Source organism: Panthera pardus, unplaced genomic scaffold (assembly GCF_024362965.1).
Source record: "Panthera pardus isolate Hobbes unplaced genomic scaffold, ASM2436296v1 HiC_scaffold_12, whole genome shotgun sequence".
Taxonomy (NCBI): Eukaryota; Metazoa; Chordata; class Mammalia; order Carnivora; family Felidae; genus Panthera; species Panthera pardus.
The window spans coordinates 98312174-98327147 of record NW_026526677.1 but is presented as its reverse complement, the minus strand read 5'-3'; the positions used below and the strand labels follow the sequence as shown (position 1 = coordinate 98327147).

General features: G+C 50.4%; 1 long non-coding RNA gene across 3 annotated transcripts in view; it reads left to right on the top strand.

Moving 5' to 3' along the window:
- The window catches only part of LOC109278515 (uncharacterized), a 291024-nt gene that overhangs the window by 12006 nt on the left and 264044 nt on the right, over positions 1–14974 (top strand). For all 3 annotated transcript variants that reach the window (XR_008421279.1, XR_008421280.1, XR_002085704.2), the window contains exon 2: positions 4053–4478. This is a non-coding gene — a long non-coding RNA (uncharacterized LOC109278515). The remainder of the gene's footprint in view (positions 1–4052; positions 4479–14974) is intronic.

Sequence of the window (14974 nt, the reverse complement as noted above, 5' to 3'; positions counted from 1 at the left end):
ATTAAGCTGCTTAATTCTCACGATCACCCTACGCAGCGGGTGCTGTTATTCTGCCCACTTGCAGATGAGGAAACCAGCGTTGGTGGAAGTGATGTGGATTTCCCCAAGGTCACACTGTGAGCAGTGGCAGAGCTGGACTGGGGACCTGTGCTCTGTCCCCTAACAGCCCCCCTCGAAGCCCCCCTGTCACTTCACACTTCCCTGGCCTCTCCCTGAGCTGCACAGGGTAGGACCTGCGGCATGGGGTCTGGGGTGGGGGAGTGTAAGCATCCACTGTCTAGGCAACAGCGTGGCAGGTACAGACTCCCGCAGGAGCGGCCCTTCGAGTTTCCACGGCCGGCAAATGAGAGCGAAGCCAAGTGCAACCTGAGCGCCAGTACAATTCTGATCGGCCAAGAGATGGTCCAGGAGGCCTCCATTTCACCTGCGGTGCCAAGCTCCCAAGTGTCCCCTGGCCGGCCCGGGCCCTTGGCCCCAGGCCTGCTTATGGACATGACCCCCAGCCTCCTACCCTCGCTGCAGCTTGGCCCACTCCCCAATGTACCCAGGCTGGATGAGTCAGGGGTTAAAATGAGCCCTGTCTCCCTGGGGCAGCCAACCCCCTTGCGTCAGCCACTGTCATTTCCTGTTGCTCACGTGAAGGGCTCCCCAACCTGCCCAGCCAGGGGAGGGACTTGTTCCCCAGGAATCCCAGGCACTCCTGGCCTCCGGGGTAGGGGATGGGTAATGCCCCACATCCCAGAAGGCTTCATGGCCCCTCTCTGCCCAGATCCACTCTGCTTTCTGGCGTGAAGGCATGCCAGCTTCTGTGCCCTTGCCATTGCCTGGATAGAAAGCCCCTAGCTGAGTTTCCGAGGCGTGCCTCCACAGAGTTCAGTCCTTCCCTCCTACCCAGGTGTCCGGGACAGGTGAGTGGAGAGTCCCGCCAGGTGCTTGGGAACCTCCACAGTGGTGACCTCAGAGCTTCCCAAAGCCACTTGCTAACACCATTGGAATGAGGCACTGCTGACGTGCTGACCTTGAAAGGTAAAGAGGGCTGAGAGAGGGGTCCTGTCTCCCTTCAGCTACACTCTCTGACCCTGCTATCTACACTGCTATCTGCTTGGGCACTGTCTGGGCACAAGCATCAGCTCCTAGGTTGAGGGATGTTCTGGGAGATGTGGTGAATGCAGATCGGGTGGAGGACCGGGGTGGGGGCCATTTGCGCCTGCATGTTCCAGGAGCTCTGTGTATACCTCTCGGTCCCCGGCAGCCTCAGTGTGTCCCCTCGCCTCCAGCCTGTCACTGGTGGCTCTGTCTGTCCAAGGCTTGCACTCAGGGACCCACCAGTTTAGTGCCTAATCCCCTTGCATGCCTTGGCTGAGGGTCAGTCAAGGGAATTTGGGTCTGTCTCAGTCTCTTTTGCTCCTAGTAGTTGCCCAAGGGCTGGGAGAGGGGTGAAGGGGTGAGAGAGATTGGAGATTAGGGCAAGAATCCTGACTGGTGGAGAAAGGGGTGGGCCCAGGGTAGTATGTCTATAGTATGCTTCTTGATTTAGGGTTTGGAGGGGGTAGGCATCTCTACACTTCCAAGAAAAGGCAAAGGAGTGGGCCCTCAGGCAGTATCGGTATCCTTAAATTCTCTTTCCGAATCACCTCTCTTGGGAGCTCTCCTGGTGCCCTCTCCCTAGGGGAGAGGCCCAGTCTCCCTGCTTTTCCTCCAGGGCTTATCTTTTTCCTGTTCCTGCTGCCTCCTCTGCCTCTGCCTGCCTCCTCTGAGCCTTCGCCTTCAGTCTTGCCCACAGCACCTTCCAGACCCTGTTGGACAGACTATCACATGCTCCTCCCAAACACCCAGGGCTCTCTGGACAGCAGCCCCGCAAAGCTCACATACTACAGGGGCAGCTACTGACCTGTGTCCGGGGGCACTGGACAGGATCTGGGGGCTTCTCCTTCCCCAGCAAGGCAGGGAGAGCAGTGGAGAGCCGGGAGGCTGGAGTCTGACTGGGGCTGGGTAATCCGGAGCTCAGGTTACCGACTCCGATATATATAGTATCTTATCTGACCTCACAGAGATGGCTAGCTCAACTCACTTGCATTCCAAGCCCGGGGAGAATTAAAGGGGCAGTGGCAGGCCCTCCCTCGAGGTGCTGCCCTTATGGGCTAGGGCCAGGCAAGGAGATCCTGCGAGGGCTCTCTGAAGGAGGGGGCATTTTGAAATGGACAGAAGGGGGACCCAGAGGAAACAGAACTGGAAAGAGGGTAGGGGGATGGTGGGGGTGGGAGGAATAGAGGCAAGACTATGGAGAAGGAGGTGTCGGTCACAGAATGAGAGGAGAGGATGAAGCCTCAGTGCTAGTCCCAGTCCTCCCTTTCGAGGTGGAGTAGCTCCAGAGGTCCAGGGCATACAGGTAGTGGGAGGCAGGCGGGACCTGCTCTCAGGTATTCAGTCCAAACTCTTACAGTGGACTTCTAGGCCTGGGCTTATATTCCAGCTCATTCCTTTTTTTTTTTTTTTTTTTTTTTTAATAGTCTCTGACACTGTGGGCAAGGCACGTTAAGCTGTCTGAACTTTAGGGCGTTAATCTGTAAATCAGGAGTAAAAGGGATAATAACGCTATACCTCACAATTTTAAGAATTAAATAGAATAACCTAAGTTTCCCTGGCCTATGGTTAAGAGTTCAATAAACGATAATAATGATTATGCTGAATACTTCCACTTATTATTATAGTTAGTGGCGGTATGTGTAGGAGCACCTACCAGGGAAACCTTCTTAGGGAGAACAGGGCCTCGGGGCTACCCATTGGGAGTGCTCTGTTCTAATGCCAGACGACAGCCCCATGGGTTTCTGAGCTGGTCCATGTCCCGTAAGTGGCGTGGGCAAACGACTCTTGCGATATTCCCAGATGTCCAGCCCATCCAGCCGAGAAGGGCCAGGCCTGTTTGGGCTCCTTCCCCCTTTGCCTAGAAAAATAGAGCAAGTGCGGCTGCCCCCAGGCTACCAGGAGAAAGCTGCTCTGGGGTGGCTCCACTCTACCTGTAGGAGTGCTCAGGATTCCAAGGCCACAGAGCTGGGCTGGGCAGGCTCACAGGAGGAAGGAGCAGGATTCTTAACCTCTTGGGCCTTTGGTGCTCTTGTGTGCTCCCGGTCCGTGGCTCCTGTTTCCCGATGGCTCTCCCTGAGGACTGGGAGTACCCAGTACTCCACCCTGTCTCAGCAGAGGCCACTGACTCAGCTTGGGTCCTGGTGATGCACTTCAGAGGACGCCCTCATCCCTGGCCCTCATTCCAGTCCTCATTCCGACTCCGGTTTGGTACGCATCTACAGTATCAAAGGAGTGGGGGATGCCCCAACCCCAGCCCAACCAGCTCTCCTTTCCTCCACTTTCCGGGGTTGGGCTTGGGGGACCTTCTTATGCCGGTGCCTTGGGGAGGTGAACATCACCACGATCTTCAGTGCAGCCCCATTCTAGAAGGCAGATCAGGAGGTAGGTGTTCATTCCTCCGAGGACAGCTAAAATGGGTTGGTCAGGGCTTCCCTTGGCTGTTAAGTAGAAGTTACTCGCCTTTGAGCACCGCGTGCCTGCTTCTGGTTTGGGATTGGTGAGAATTTCAAAGATGCCTCTTTCTGGTTTGGGATTGGTGGAAAATCTCCCCTTCCACTTAACTGCTGCCCTACTCCCACCCTCACCCCTTCGGCGAACTGACCGGAGACAGCCCCCAGGAGCTGAAACAGGGTGGAGTAAGTGAACTGGATGTACACGTGGGGAGGGGGGTTGTCAGTGTCCAGGCGTCACTGTCAGGCCATATACCACACAGGGCACAGAGACCTGGACCTGCCCAAGCGGCACTTCCTGAGCACACACTGATCGGCACACAGATGGCTCTTCCTGGCACCCCGGGTCTGTCAGCTGGCAGGTTCCCCCCTCCCACAACTGGCACCCACAGCTGGAGCTCCTCCACACAGCTGGCGCCCGCCCTACATTTCTGGTGCCCGTTCTACCCAGGCTGTCGTTGACACCTCACTTTCTGAGCCTCCAACGGCACTGACCTCCGCATCCCTCCTCCCCAGTCTGCGACAGGTGGCACGTACCTGCCTCTTCTCCGAGGATGGACGAGTCGAGCCGGGCACAAGCATGGAGCTGCGGGTGAGTCCCGGCTGGTACTGGCGCGGCGCAGTGAGCAGCAGCTGACGCAGAGGGCTCCCTGGCCTCGGCTCCTGCCCGCCTCTCCCCCACCTCCGCCGGGGGCCCAGAAAGGACCTCCCCGGGAAATCGGCGCCACCCAGCGGGCAGCCGCCTCATTGCGCCCGGCCGGCAAAGCCACGCCGCGCGTCTCGCGTCACTGAGATGCGTCAAGGCTATTGGCTTGTTCCAATTGTGACGTCAGGAGAGCCCCGCCCGGCCTGGGTCTCCCAGGCGACCGGTATATACAGAGAAGCACGTGGAGGCAAAGCCCGCGAGTTTGGAAGGGGTGGAGCTCGACCAGAAGCGGACCGGTATGTGTCAAGGTGGGACCCAGTGGGAGGGTATTGGGAACGAGAAGGGGTTCCCGGGAGAAGGCCCAGCCTTTGAGCCCTGGGGTACAGATACCGACTTCCAGGTTTGAGGGAAGGCTAAAAGGTTCCCGCTCCTTCCCACCTGTCTGGGAGAGGGTCTGCTTTGGCTCTCCTAGTTTTCTCTCCTCTCCCCTTTCTCCACCTCTCTCTCTGCTAACATGAGACCAGTGATTGGGGATGACTCTCTGGGGAAACTGAGGCACCGAGTTAGTGAAAGGGAGGTTTTTTTTTTTTTTTTTAGTGTTTTGGGAAAAAGCTAAGACAGAACTTTGCGGCTCCCATTTGTTGTGTATCCTGTGGTGTTGAAGAAAATCACACAGCCAGGTAGATTGGCGCCAAGGCAAATCCAGGTTTTCGGTCTTTCCAAGTGTCCTTAGCTCCTTCTCCTGTTCTCTGTGGCTGGTATTTCTGTCCTTCACCGTTGCCTTCAAGATCTTCCTTGTCTTCCGTTTCCCAGAGACACTAGAGCCAACCAGAAGGGAAATACTTAAATTTCCGCCTACAAACATATCTGAATCCATTCTTACCTCTGCTCCAGGGCAGTGAAGGAGGCTTCCCTCTTCTTGTCCAAGATGACTCCCTTTGATCTTGGTTCTTTATACTCCTTTGGGGTCCTCCTTCCTTCATGTTTTATGGATAGCTCTTGGATGTGCTGGGCACTCTTCTAGGCACAGAGGATACTGCAGTGAACAGAACAGGCAAAAGTTTTGCCTTCAGGGAGCTTACATTCTAGTAGAAGCAGAAGACAAATGAGTGAAATACGTAGTATGTTAGATGGCAGTAGGAGCGATGGAGGCAAACAAAACACAGGCAGATACACAGTGTGTAAGGTGTTGTCAGAGATGGTCTCAATGAGAAGGTGACATCTGAGTGACCTGAAGGAGGTGAGGGAGCGAATCATCTGGCTATCTAAGGAAAGAATGTTCTAGGAAGAGGGGAAGTACAGATGCAAAGATCATGAGGTAGAAACACAGTTGCCATTTTTGTGGAAAAACAAGAAGGTCAGTGTGACTGGAGTGAGGACAGCTTGGGAGATGAGGTCAATGAGGGAAGGCAGGGAGTGCACCCTCTAGGGCCCTAAGGCCATTTTCATGGACTTCAACTTTTACTCTGAGATGGGAGCCATTGGAAGGTTTTGAGCAGAGGATGGGGACATCCTCTGATGTCTGAGAACACATCTGAAAAGAGCCAGGGAACACATCTGAAAAGAAGCAGACCATTAAGGACGTCACTCCAATTATCTGGTGAGAGATGGTGGTGTTAGTGTGGTAGGAGGCAGGAGGGTGGGGAGGTGTGGTTAGGTTCCGGACGTACTTGGAATGTTAGAGCCAATAAGGTTTTCTGATGGATGAGGTGGTGTGAGAGAAAGGGAGGAATTTTTGGCTTGAACATTAACTGAGAAAGTGGGTAGGAGGAGGGCAGGAGCTTGGTTTAATAATGTCAAGTTTGAGATGTCTGTTAGGCGTGTCAAGATGTCAAGAAAGTGGCTGGATGTGCAAGTTTGGCAGGGTCTGGGTTGCAATATAGAATTGAGAGCTGTCAGCATATGGCTGTTGTTTAAAGCCGTAAGATTAGGGGAGGTCACTGAGGGAGCAAATAGAAATAGAAGAGATGTGCAAGGACCGAATCCTGGAGCTCTCCAACATTAAATAGTTTTAGAAACGAGTAGGAGCCATCAGAGACTTAGGAGTGGCTAGTGAAGTAGAGAAGGAAAAAAATCCAAGAGATGGGTGCTATGTTGTAAGCCAAGAAAGGAAATTTACCAAGGAGTAGAGAAAGATCATTCGTGTCAAATGCTGCTGATGGATTAAGTAACCCAAGTCTGGGAATTGATTTAGAAGGCTCCTGATGACCTGGACAAGAACAGTTTTGGTGTCGTGGTGGGGTGAAAGTCTGTGGGTGGGCTCAAGGAAGGGTACGAAGAGAAGGATGGGGTACAGTGTAGAAAACTCTTTGGAGGAGTTTTGTGGTAAAGGAAGGTGGGTGGGAAGTAAAAGGAGAAGTGAGGTCAAGAAAAATTTTTATTTTTATTATTGATTTTGAGAGAGAGAGAGAATGAGCAGGGGAGGGGCAGAGAGAGAGAGAGAGAGAGAGAGAGAGAGAGAGAGAGAGGGAGAGAGAGAGAGAGAGAGAGAGAGAGAGAGAGAGAGAGAGAATCCCAAGCAGGCTCTGTGCCGTCAGTGCAGAACCTGACTCATGGCTCGGTTCCACCAACCGCAAGATCACGACATCAGGAAACCTACCCAATCTGGGCACGAAGATCTCCTATGTGCAATCCCAGTTGCCTGTTTAGTTATAACCAATTACTGGACCTCTTGCAAATTTAGTCCCTTTCACCATTTCATCCTTGGAGCTCTCTTCTCCTTTAGGTTGTATCATATAAGGCTTTTCTGGTTTTCCTCCTGACAGTTTCTTCCTCCTCTTTATTTCTAGTAGCCCTTATAGCATGGTGGTTGTTCTGGGTGCAGATTGTAGATTTTCTGGGATGACTTCTGATTCCTCTGGTTACTAGTTCTGAGGCCTGCAGCATTCCTATCTGTTTCTTCACGTGTAAACAAATGAGGCTGGTAGTAGTACCCGCCCTGTAGAGTTGACTCGAGGATTAAATGAGTTAATATGCATGAAAAAACCATTACAGCAATGCCTGACCTATAGGCAGCACATGAGAAGATCGTTCTGATCTGCTACTCATTCATCACTTGCTCCTTGTACGGACTGATGACGCCAAAACCTGTAGTTTCAGCACCAGTCATAATTATCTGTCTGCCTCCTGACATGCCCTTGGACACCCCATCACCATCTCACCCTCAACATGTCCAAGCCTTAAACTCATCATTCTTCGCTTAGTTTGTTCCCATTCCTTTATTGCCTACATCTGTGAATGGCATGATCGTTCATTCAATTTCCTACTCAGAATTTGCTGGTTTCCAACTTCTCCCCTCACTTAATTCTTAAAAAAAATTTTTTTTTAACATTTATTTATTTTTGAGAGAGAGAGACAGAGTGTGAGTGGGGGAGGAGCAGAGAGAGAGAGAGAGAGAGAGAGAGAGAGAGAAAGAGAGAGAGAGAGAGGCACAGAATTCAAAGCAGGCTCCATGCTCCCAGCAGCCAGCACAGAGCCTGACTCAAACTGTGAGATCATGACCGAAGTCCATCACGTCCAAAGTTGGACGCTTAACCAACTGAGCCACGCAGGTGCCCCTCCCCTCCTTTAGTTCTTACAGAGGGATTATTTTAGTCCACAAACTCAAAGATGCAGGAAACATAACATTGTTTTTCTGTAATATACCTACATTTTTCCCTTCCCTTCCCTTCCCTTCCCTTCCCTTCCCTTCCCTTCCCTTCCCTTCCCGTCCCGTCCCGTCCCGTCCCGTCCCGTCCCGTCCCGTCCCGTCCCTGGAGAGAAAGAGAGAGCACGGGAGGGGCAGAGGGAGAGAAAATCTTAAGCAGGCTTCAGGCCCAGCCCAGAGCGCAAAAACGCAGGGCTCGATCTCTTGAAATCAAGAGTCCAACACTTAACCAACTGAGCCACCCAGGCACCCCTGTAATATACCTACATTTCTGTTTGGAGTGGTGGACACTTAGTTTCAGACGGTGATGGAATTTCCCCTCCTTTCTCCAAGGATTGCCCGAGTTTCTGAAGAATGTCCCATGTATATTTGCCAGAGCACTAGAGGAAGTGGGCCTTGTTATTAAATGGCCAGTCAAGTAAGTGTCCACTTAGATGTCTACTGCCTGGTTCCTGCTTGCCTGGCCTCTTTAGGTCTGGTGTCTTTATGCTGCTTCTGGGTCACTCTTGGATACATAGGAATCATTCTTGGGGTAGCAAGAGAGAGTTTGACACTGACCAGGGTTCTAGCTGCCTCCAAAGTAGGTTACACTCTGCAGTCATTTCCTCTTTCTGGGACTGTGTCTCCTTTCTGAGGCTCTACCCAGGATGTTGGGATGGAAGCATACTGATCTCAGATCTCAGAACCTGCTTGGGGGTTTTGCTGTCTAAGGTGTCTGAGGACAGAACCCGCCATCTGTTCTCTTATCTCTTCCCTCTGGCTGGGGGTAACGCCAGTGGGAGTCTGGCTTTACCCAAGATCTTTTCTCCGCATCTTTTGTATAGGCTTTGAGTCCTTTCTGTTTTATTAAGGGCCTAGGCAACTCAAATCCAAAAGCTGGAATTTTTTCCCCCTGGTTTTTGCTGTCTCATCCCTTTACTGAGGCATAAGCACAAAAACTTGGCTGCTTAAAGTGGGACTATGCGGAGAAAGGGCAGCGAGCGAAAATACTGTTTAGAGATATTATCTCACCATGTTTCCTACATCTGCTGGGATCGGATCTTTTTGATTTTCTGTCTTTTGTTCCCCTAAATTTCCCCCCTTCTATGTCTATTGCTTCTGTTTTCTTTTGGAGTTTTATTCTGTTTCTCTTAGTTCAGGCAATATATTCCTCCCCAGCCATTGACAGTGGAGTTGCTGAAATGATAGGAGGTTTTGCATTTGAAGACCCCTGATGAAAAGTAAAATTAGGAAGACTGAGTGAGTTATGAAATGCCTGATACGTGTTTTAAGTTCATTAATATCTAACACTAAAAATTTAGCACACTAGGGGTGCCTGGGTGGCTCAGATGGTTAAACATCTGACTCTTGGTTTCAGCTCAGACCATGATCTCATCATGGTCATGGTATTGAGCCCTGAGTTGGGCTCAGAGTGGAGCGCAGAGCGTGCTTGGGATTCCTCTCTGTCCCTCTCTCTCTCTGCCCCTCCCCTGCTCGTGTTCTGTCTCTCTCTCTCAAGGTAAATACACTTAAAAAAGTTTATTACACTAAATAAAGGAAGTGTCAGTAGCATTTTACAGATCTTAAATTAGCAGTAACGCGCACACTATCATCCCTGTGTGAGGTCACCTTTTTTAGGATTGCCTTGCACTTTCCGCAAGAGTGTGTTAAATCTAGTTTGTTTTGATGTATGTGCTATATAGTTGGGGTTCTCCTCATGCCAGTGTCCTTCTCCCAAACATCCAGTGCCTTCCTGGCTTTAGGTCTTCCAGTTGGCTGGGTCCCCACCCCCCCCCCCCCCCCCCCCCCCCCCGCTGCCCTGCTCCTTCATGGTCTTCATGTCAGCTTTGGGGAGACTTCTATAAGGCGGTGGGGGGGGGGGTCTGCCTGACATTGGACTCTATGATTTTTGGCACCTTGGTAGGGAGATACAGGAAAAGCCATCATTTAAAAGTTTCAAGCAGTTTTCAGTTTCTAGAGAGAGAGGGGCTTCAATTTATCTTGGGGCTGACTGATTCTTTGCTTTGGGAAAATCACTACATACAAAGGGCTTTTCGTTTCCTAAGCGTAAAGCAAGTATCCATCACTGAGCTGAGAGGAATGTTAAATCTGGTGGAATGGGAATTGTGTTCTTATCTCTTGCTTTTTAAATGTTTATTTTTATTTTATTTTTGAGAGAGAGAGAGAGAGAGAGACAGAGAGAGAATCCCAAGCAGGCTCTGCCTGTCAGCTCAGAGCCTGACGCGGGGCTCGAACTCACAAACCGTGAGATCGTGACCTGAGCTGAAATCAAGAGTCGGACACTTCGCCGACCGAGCCACCCAGGCACCCCTGAACATTTAATTTGTTTAACTGTGATTCCTTTAACCTTACATTTGAGGAGCCATCCGAGACTAGTGGCTACCATGTTGGACAGCTCAGGTCTAGATGGCAGGAAACCATAAAGACGTTAAGTCCCAAAGCCTGAGCCCAGAGCTGTGATGATGGCCGTCGTCATGAGAGAGCACAGAGGCTCTAAGAGGCTGAGTCACCCCCATGTGAGGGGTGGAGCTCCCCCAGAAGGCCCGGCAGCAAGAGAGGGCAGCGTCCTGACTGTGTCAGGGCTCATGTCCAGAAACTTAGTGGCTCAAAACAACACGGTCTATAGGTCAGAAGTCCTGGTGGGATTTGCTGGTTCTTTGGCCAGGGTCTTGTGAGGCCAAAATTAAGATGTTGGCCAGGCTGGGGCGCCTGGGTGGCTCAGTCGGTTGAGCGTCCGACTTCCGCTCAGGTCATGATCTTGCAGTTTGTGAGTTCGAGCCCCGCGTCGGGCTCTGTGCCGACAGCTCGGAGCCTGGGGCCTGCTTCGGATTCTATGTCTCCTCCTCTCTCTGCCTCTCCCCTGCTCATGCTCTGTCTCTCTCTGTCTCTCAATAATAAATAAAAAAAGTTAAAAAAACATTAAAAAAAAAAAAAGATGTCGGCCAGGCTGGCTCTTAGCTGGAGGCTCAGGGTAAGAATCCACTTCCAAACCCATTTTAGGCTGTCGGCAGAATCCGAATCCTTATGGCCGCAGGTGGGGGGAGGGGGCTTTGTTTCTTCCCTGGCGGCTAGTTGGGATGGGCTGTCTGCTCCCAGAGGCTGCCCACATTCCTTCTCAAGTGGCCAGCATGGCATGTCGAATCTCCCATGTGCTTTTTCTGGCTTCCTCTCTTTCTCTTCTGCCACTAGCCAGAGAACATTCTCTGCTTTTTAAGGGCTCATGTGATTACGTTAGGCCTACGTGGATAATCTCCCTCCCTTAAGATCAACTGTGCCACATAACATAACATAATCATGGGGATGACATCTTACTTCACGTATGGACTCCAGGGATTAGGAGGTAGGGAATCTTCAGAGACCGTTTTTAGAATTCTTCCACCGCTCCCACTTTTTGATAGGACTATTTTATATTATCTACTCTCCTCAAATCTGTCTCATCTTCTCTCCATCTCCTCATCTTCTCATTCAGCTGATGACCCTGCTGCTTGTATGAAAACCCCTGGCCCTCCCGACTTCGGGTTCACACACCTCCCCACCTCCCACACCCAGTCGTGGCCAGACTTCCTGAAAGAGAAGCCTGCATTCTCCCACTTACCCTCACTCACCACTGTAGTCTGGCTTCTGTTACCAGAACCCCATTATGCTGCTCTTGTTAAAGCCACTGTCTGGTTATCGATGGCTGCATCACAAACCACTTCGAAATTCAGTGGCTTTAAACAATTTATTAATGTATCCCGTCCTGCTATGGTTGATGGGCTCAGCTGGGAAGTTCTCTCTTGAAATTTCTTTCTCACGAGGATGTGGTCAGTAGCAGCTGGACCTGGAGTCGTCCAAAGGATCTGCTGAGTTGGACGTCCAAGGCAGCACACGGACACGACTGGCAGTTGATAGTGGCTCTTGGCTGGGAGCTTAGCTGGGTCTGGGGACTGGAGTGCCTACACATGGCCAATTATTTGACTTAGGCGCTCAGAATGGCAGCTGGGACACTTCCAAGAGGGAGTGTCCCAGGAGTGAGAATTCCCGGAGAGCAAGGTGGAAGCTGCAAATACTCTTATGATCTGGCCTTGGAAGTCGTGCGGCGTGACTTCTACCATATGCTATTGGTCATAAGCAAAACACAGGGCCATCCCAGCTTCAAGGGGAAGGGATTACGCAGGGGCATGGTTTATTTAGAGGGCCATCCTTGGAGACTAGCTACCGTAGTCACCAACAACTTGGTCTCTTCATCTTACTTGACTTCCTCCTCCTCCTTTTGTCGTCCTTCTCTCTTCTCCTCCTCCCCCCTTCCTCTTTCTCTTCTTCTTCTCCTCCTCCTCCCCTTCTTCTTCTCTCTCCTCTTCCTCCTCCTGCTTCTTCTTCCCTTAGTTTTTATTTAGTCATCTTACTTCTTAACAGCAGTTGATCTAGTCGATTGCTCTTTTTCGAAACTTTCCCTTTTTTGACTCCACAGACCCCTGGCTCTCCTCTTCCCTCTCTAGCTCCTGTTTGAGATCCTTTGCTTCCCCCTGAAACTCTAAATATTCGATCATCTCAGATTCTAGGCCTGGGCTTGATTATTTCTCTTTGTCTTCCTGCATGATCTTTTTTGTGCCATGGTCGGTGCCTGCCACCCAAATGCTGATGTCTACCAAGTTTTATTTCTTTTTTTATTAAACATTTGTTTTAGGGACACCTGGGTGGCTCAGTCGGTTAAGCGTCCGACTCTTGGTTTTGGCTCAGGTCATGATCTCACAGTGCGTGAGTTCGAGCCCCATGTTGGGCTCTGTGCTGACAGTGCAGAGCCTGCTTGGGATTCTCTCTCTCTGCCTCTCTCTCTGCCCCTCCCCCACTCACTCTGTCTCTCTCAAAAATAAATAAACTTAAAAAATTTTTTTAATGTTTATTTTTGAGAGGGAGGGAGAGAGAGAGAAAGAGAGAGAGAGGGACAGAGACAGAGCGTGAGTGGGGGGGTGGTGTGGGGGCAGAGAGAGAGGGAGACACAAAATCCCAAGCAGGCTCCAGGCTCTGAGCTGTCAGCACAGAGCCGGACACGGGGCTCGAACTCGCGCACCGTGAGGTCATGACCTGAGCCGAAGTCAGAAGCTCAACTGACTGAGCCGCGCAGGCACCCCTACCAAGTTTTATTTCTAACCCCGACTTCTCCCCTGTGCTCAGAACTGGGCTATCCAGCTGTCTTCTTGTTACTTCTATTTGGATGTCTGATGGGCAGCGTAGATTTAACGTATCTACTTCTCTATCCTAGCGCTCCCCCAGCCTTTTCTGCCTTAACACATGGCATCCATTCATTGGTCAGGCAAAACCTAGGGGTCATCTGGGATTCTTTCTTCTTTCCTTTCAGCACCTCCACTTCTATCCAAACCACTAGTTAGCAAGTCCTCGCTGTCCTTTGGGAGCAGGCCTTAACATATTTCTTTAAATATGCTGAATTTTTATTGTTTAGCGACCTGATCTATTTATAGAGAAGAAATATTACATTACTAGGTTTGTCACGTAAAAGCAGTGTGTGACCCCATCCCAGATTCTCATTTCCCCAAGCAACCACTCCCCACTGTTTTGGCTAGTTTTTTCCTGCTATTTACATCTGTATTTGGGAATTTCTCGCATCGATAGCTATTTCCTGATTTTCCAGTTTGAAGTAATACCCGTTTTCTTTCACCTGTGGAAATGAGGTTAGCTTTCTTATATGCCTATTTACTCCCCCACCAAACGTGCTTACCCTTTTTGCATGTCCAGTATAGCGTCCTCACAACTTTTGGTTAAAGTTTAAGTGTTCATTCATCACAGTTTAGTGTTTATATTCGTATGACTATGTAAGTATTCTTTACAGCTAAGCCATGTTATATGCTATGATTAGAATTCGATTTTTCTTCCCTCTGGAATTAATACTTGCCATCTTTTTTTTGTGTGTGGTTCTTGTTGAGAATTAAAAAAAAAATTATTTTAGGGGCACCTGGGTGGCTCAGTCGGTTAAGCGTCCGACTTCGGCTCAGGTCACGATCTCACAGTGTGTGGGTTTGAGCCCCACGTTGGGCTCTGTGCTGACCGCTCAGAGCCCGGAGCCCGCTTCGGATTCCGTGACTCCCTCTCTGTCTGCCCCTCTCCTGCTCATGCTCTGTCTGTCTGTCTCTCTCTCAAAATTAAATAAACATTAGAAAAAAATAAAAAGTAATTTATTTTAAAATAATATATAATTTTATATAATAATATAATTTATATATATAAATTTATATAATAATTTATATTAATAAATTAATAATTTAGCCACCTGGGTGGCTCAGTCGGGTAAGCGTCTGACACTTGGTTTCGGCTCAGGTCGTGATCTCATGGTTTCGTGGGTTCGAGCCCTGCCTCGGGGTCTGTGCCGACAGTGTGGAGCCTGCTTGGATTCTCTGTCTCCCTCTCTCTCTACCCCACCCCCACCTCTCACTTTTAATTTTGTGTGTACCTGAAAGGCACCACTTTTGCTGCTGTGATTTTTGCCCAAACTGTTGTAGCGTCTTCCTAGGATTAATGCAATATCCTCCCGAGTTTTTGCTTCTACTGTTGTTGTCTGTTGCCCTTAGAATAAGATTCACACTTTCCACCTTGACCTGCAAGGCTCCACGGGACCTGGCTGTCGTCTGCCTCTGCAGTGACATCCCTTGCCTGAGCACCTTGAGCGAGTGCGCCTTTACTGTCCCTCTGCCTGCTGCTCTTGAAAAGGCCAGCTTCTCTTCCAGGACTCAGCCCAAGGGCCCTCTCCCTAGGCTTTCCCTGGCCATCCTGAGTAAAGTGTTCTCTTATCGCTTCTCATGTGTAGATGATCCCAATCTATACTCATCAGACTTAGTCACTGGTTTACTTGCTTAATGTCCATGTTCTGTGTGAGAGCATTTTTGTGGGGTGGGAACCTGTCTGTATCATTCACTACCCTGTGCTCGTCACCCTGCCCGGGTAATTACTCCCCGGCATGCGGTGTGCACTTAGCGACTCTGGGAGTGAGGAGTGCCTGGGTCAGGGACCCTGATGATGGGCTTGTGTGTTCAGAGAGCTGTTATATCAGCCAGCAGTGGTGAGCTGCCCTGGAGAGAGGCTAAGGCCTGTCCTTGGACTGAATCCACAAAGGCTTCCCATCCCTCTTCCCATGTTTTTCAGGATATAGAAGCA